A 6154-nucleotide genomic window follows, 5' to 3' on the forward strand; every position below is an offset into this window, starting at 1 on the left:
GTTCATTGGTGTGCAGGAGATGGGGGTTGGGGGTGGGGGAGGAGCAGGGACAGGAAGAGGCAGTGGGAAGAGGAGGAGCTGGGGTGGGAAGAGGCAGTGCGGGGGTGTGGGCTTGGGGAAAGGGGTGGAGTTGGGGCAGGGTCTGGGGCGGAGAGGGGGTCCAGAACCTTCGGGGAAATCACAAAATCGGCACCTCTGGTCAGTATCTGAAGATATGATAGAGTGCTCACCATTAAAAGTCAGCATTTGCCAAAGTTACCACACAGAAGTTTTACTTCTATTTTTGGAATGGGAAATTCAGTGGGAACTGTGAGACAAACAGCAGACCCTCGCCCAGTAATACTGACTTTCTAGCATTTTTAATAAAGCTCTGTTTCTTACAATTTCTACTTGCTTTCCACATCACTTATTGCTAATGAAATACCTATAGTTGAAAAAGAACTGGAAAATAAATATAATTGAAATACTTATAGTAAAGAGAGGTGGGTATGGCAGGCCTTTCACTTTCCTAGTTTGCCATTTTAATGGCAACTCTGGCAGAAAATGAAAAATATAAAGGAATAAAAGTAGGGACTATCTTAAATGAAATTTCCCTCCATGTGGATACTATTTTTATTGTATGTACCTTTCACAACTAATCTCAAAGGTAGTTAAAACAATGAAGGAATATGGCTGATTTTCTGGCTATAAAATAAATTACATGAAAATTGATACTCTGATGCCAAGTTGGCAAACACCTAAAGATTTGAGCTGTGTGGAGAATAGATTTTTTGGTTCACTAGCCAATCTGGAAAATTGGGGAAAAATTGTTTGGGTCCTTCAGAAATGAATTTTTTCAGCAAACTGGGGAAAAAATCATTTAGGTTGATCAAAACATTTCATTCAACCCTAAATATTTGTTTCATTTTCAACTTTTTCTAACTATTTTTGATAAAATTGAAGTATTTTTATTTTAAAAGGTTTTGAATGAAAAAAAATCATTATTTTTTTTAAAGAAAATGTTGAAAGAAAAGGTTTTGACTTTTGGGGATTTGGGTTTTTTTTTTTTTTACCAAAACAATTTAGTTTAATCTGCATTTAACACACACAAATCTGCATTACTCTCTCTCTCTCTCTCAGATGTGAGCACCTCAAATAGGATCCTAGGCCTTCACTCCACAACCTCTACTCTGAACACTATCTTGTCTGTTGATTTGCATCACTCAGCGATGTTACCTCTAACTAAATTGCCTGACATGGTTATTTCCTACTTCTTATGTTCTCATCTTCCAGCATTACTTTATGATTTCTGCTAAGGGCTCCAGACAGACAATACACTTTCTCCAGGGGTAGGACATGAGTAATTCCACTGAAGATAATGAAAATTATCTGTACCCCGAGGGGAAAAATAGGGCCGAAGGAACTAAGAACTGCATTGCTGAAGTCAGTATAGGATTGGGAGAGGCTAGATTATGGAATATTGTTCTATATCTATTGACTGACTAGAGAATAGATTATTTTATATATGTATCACTTATTCTCTAATTCTTTTGCAGTTCTTCTCTAAACATTCATTAAGGGATAGTGTTAAATGCCACTTTAACTCCACCAGGATGGATTAGGGCCAATATTGTGTGGGTGGGTTTGAAATCATCCTAAATATCATCCTTATTTTTAATGGAAATAAATATTAAAGGGTTGAAAGACGGAAAGTAAGGCAGGAATAATTAAAGTAAAATTGAATAATAAATTTTAATGTACTGTAAGAGCAGTAAATTAAAGTATATAGCAATTATATAGAAATAATTCTGCCTGGGAATATGAAACTGGGGATATTAAAATATTAACCAGATGACTGTTTAAAATTCATGATTGTCATCAAAGTCAAAGGACTGACTTAAGGAAGAATATATAATTTCATTTTGACATAAGATGCTCTGTTTCCACACATCTGTTTTAATTAACTTCTGCACAGTAACAAAGCAGTTCAGAAGTTGAAGCAGAATATCTAGCCCCCTTTAAATACCCACTTTTGTTTATGTAGAAAACAATAAAGAAGAGTCTTTATCTGGGTTGTTGGCCAAAGTTATGTGAAGAATGTGTGACTTTGTGTTTTGACGTGTAGCATAATCACAGCAGGTTACATGTCACACTGCGTAATATGATGACATGACATAGTACATCAACACTTCTTAAGTATCACTGTGTCATGATACAGTACACTATGTTAATCATTTTTCACTGCAAAGCCAGTGCTTACAGGCAAGTAATAAGAACTGTAGTAGGGAGAATGGGATACACAACTGCATGCCTGCCAACACTACATGCTTCCCACTGAATTATCAGTTGGTTCAGTACTTCTCTATTTCATATGCTAGGGAAGTAGCTGGTACAGTGAGTGAAACATACATTTTTGGATTGTTTCCAACTCTAACAATATGCCTCTACTTTGCCAAGAACGGATGCATACCTTGCATTTTATCAAAATGTGGTCTTGGCAGACCCTGGAGGATAGCAGTCTCAGGGCTGTGCAAACATTGCATTTTTACCATCTGTATTCATTTGATCCATCTATTTCTTTATGTCAAAATAAACATAAGCAATTAAACTGACTAGATATAAGAATAATATAAAGGAGGGTTTCTTTATTAAGAGTTTTCATGATTGTTTTGCAAGTTCTTCTGCTAACCATGCTATCTTTCAAAACACCATTTAAAAAAAATCCTTTCTTGATTCTGTTTCTGTATTGACCACAATTAGAGCTGGCATGGGCTTATTCATAATTGTAGAAGAGCCATTTTAATATTAGACATTTCCTTTTTAAAACATTGAGGAATATTCTTTACTAATCAATCAAGTTTTTATGCCATGTTCAATCTTTCAAAAAAGGACTTAATTTCCCAATCCTCAGTTTCGCTCAAACAAACTTATGTTTCTGAAAGTGCCTGGTTTAGAAAGGCTACATTTCTGAGCGAGATTTCATGTGTAATATTTTTAATTTAAATAGTAACAATACTTAGTGCTTTGGGGTTCCACGGTGTTTTATCATGTGTATGTAATAAATCCCCACAAAAATCCTGTGTTGTAAGGTCAGTGAGTGGGATTTTGAAAAGTACCTAAGTGACTTAGAAGCACAAGTCCCGTTGAGCAATTTTCAAATCCCACTCGGCATCATCATCACTAATTTATAAGAGGGGAAATGGCATTTCTAAGGTTACACAGCAAATCATTGGTTCAGCTGGAACTAGAATTCTGAAGACTGATGAATTCATTGGCTTAAGTGTTTCCCACTTCAGAGAATTATTAATTATTTAAATTCTCCAGACACTTGAGGAAGTGCAGATCACTGGGGGACTCTCCTTTTTAAAAGTTAACATCCATGGCAGATGCTTAGCTTCTTAAGATACTATAGTGATGACAATTAATGTGATTTTATTTATATGGTGCCCCATTCTTAAATATTCCTGGAGGCCATACAAAATTCAGCTAAAAACAAATATCACACCAAATTCAGCGGTAGTGTAAGTGGCCACAACTCCACCGTCTTTGGGCTAAATTTGTCACTTTGCATTCTCAGACATCTGCAAAGCATTTCTTATGTATTTTCTCCCGTGACTATGGCCAAAATGTTCAAATGACTGGAGGCCTAAAATTTGGTGTCTCATATAACAGGCCTGATTTTCAGAAGTACTAAGCACTCCCAAATCCCACTGAGGTCTGAGAGTTGAGGGAGCTCAGCATCTTTAAATATCAGGCCACTATTTAAGTACCTAAGTATGGATTGAGGTGCTTAACTGTAGGCTCCCAGATTTGAAAATTTTGGCATCTCTGTATACAAACCCTTTATATTCCTTTTTCATTTTGGGAGCAGAGTTCACTATATTAGTGTGAAATGGCCGTATTTGAAATGTTCTCCTCTCTGCTTTTGTTTGGTTTCCAAGACCATTCAATTTGGGGATGGGAGGCGAGTGGTGAGTAAGCAATAAGGAGTGCAGAGTTGTAGTGACCAAAGCAAATGAAGGGCCTAGTGATAAAGGAAATAATTACAGTCCTTCACAGAGAGATAATTTTGCTTTTAAAATGCATAGTTGTAGATGAAATGTAAAAAATAACCAGTTAGTGATGGTTGTGGTTGGCTACTGAGCAAACAGAGAAGTAAAAGAGAGGGGAAATAGTCTTTTTGCTCTTTAGAATGTTCTTTAGAAAAGCTGAATAAAAATATGCTACTGTAAAAGGGAAGTGTCAAGAGAAATAGTATTCTCATAGCAATTTAGTGGAAAATTCCTTGAAGGAAAAACTATTCCTTCACAGAGCACACCTAATGGAAATGCCACAAGAATTCTTTTCTGTGGTGTTTCCAGTGAGGTAACTTTCTGAAATATTTCCTTTCTGTTATATTGCAGTCTATCCAAATACGGAGAAGGAAGGTTGTTTGGATTCGACTAAGAGCTCTGAAAGAATAATTGGAGGAGAAGAAGTAAGACAAATCAAAGAAGTAGGCAAACGTCATTAAAATGGAGAGTGGCACTGCTGAAAGTAGTTGATGCAGTTTGGTGAAGGGGAGAGAGAAATAGTCCATGGGGTGATTAGTGCTCTTTAAGCAGCCGGTGGAGAGAGGACTAGCCTGATTTTCATGGTATGGTCGGTATTGCACAGCAGAGAAATGCTGCTTTAAGAATAACAAGGGCATTTGCCATCCCCAAAATTACGGGGGAAATGGATTGTAGTATAACTAACGAGCTGTCTAACTTATTTTTAAATCAGCTTATTAAGAAAAGGCTGGAGCAAACCACGGCAATAAATCTTTGGGATAGATACATCCCACTTTGATTTGCATTCAAGGTCATGATGAAGTTCAGTAAAAATGCAGCTCTTGACAGAACAGCTCTGAACATGTCAGCAATTGCTCTCATTGAGGTGGCCCTAAAGCATCATGCTGCTGTTTATTAAATCCTTCTAAATGCAGGGAACTATATGTGCTTGCTCATGCCTATTTCTCCACAGGTGTCCTTCGTACGTCCACCTACAATGGTCTAGTGCTAGTAGGCATGATGCAGTTCTGAACCTTAATTTGTAAGTAACATATACAGAGAGCTATTATCAGGGTCACAGACTATGCACATTGTGTCTTTTTCTTGGTTGCTAACACAGTCTACCCACAAGGCTAAATTCAGAGTTGATTCTAAGATTATATAATTTTGCACCTTCATCCATTTTCCTCAGAGTGTAATTCCTCTTATTTAGACTCCCTTCGAGTCACTAATGAAATCTGGTGTGGATTTAAAAATTCACTGAACAAGAGTTGCTCCATTATTTACACCTCCCACTTCCTAAAATCTATTTTAATTATGCTTCCTTGAGTCCTTATGTCAGCTATGTATGTGTCTGAGAACTGGTCTGAATTACCCTTTGGAGCTTATCTGTCCTACCCCTTAATTGGCATATAAGGTCCCTGTTGAATAATATCAAGATACTGCCGCTTTCTTCCCATTTTATACCTATGTCAATCAGAGTCAACTACCTCTCCAAAGTTGTCAGCCATTACCTAACACAGGGTCAAGTCAGGGAATCAAACCCAGGTCTCTTAGGCAGGGAGTGGGGAGAGCATTTCAGAGAAGCTACTGTGGTATTCTTTGGAGATAGATTACAATTAAAGCACCACGCTCATATACTTTCAGGCAATTGGTGCATTACATTTCATCTCCCCCTTCCTCTACTCACTGATCCCCTTGTACATCTTTCTCTGTCACCTGCACCACTCATCCTCCGCTTCCCCTGCACATACTGCCCTGTCACTTGGCTCTTCACCTGGACATGTCACCTGTCCCTCTTCTCTCCTGGCTCCATTGAACAAACTGCATCACTCATTCATTCCCTACTCCCCTGTACGTCCTTCTCCCACTGGTGGTTGGCAACTCAGTCCCTGAGTGTGGCTCCTGTTCCCTCCCCCTTGTTCTTTTTTAAGTATTAGCAACTCTTAGTGGATTGATCTAGGTTCTAGGTCATTGCCTCCTGTTGTCATAGGCATCCAGCCTCTTCGGGAAGAGCGTGGATCCCTGTAGAAGCATCTGGAAACAAAGACAGATGCAGAGAGCTGCTCTTGTAGAGGTTATCTAAAACAAGAAACAGTGTAATATGTGTTTGGATGGAGACAAGAAGCAGGCCCATCTCTAAT

Source organism: Caretta caretta, chromosome 4 (genome assembly GCF_965140235.1).
Source record: "Caretta caretta isolate rCarCar2 chromosome 4, rCarCar1.hap1, whole genome shotgun sequence".
Lineage (NCBI taxonomy): Eukaryota > Metazoa > Chordata > Testudines > Cheloniidae > Caretta > Caretta caretta.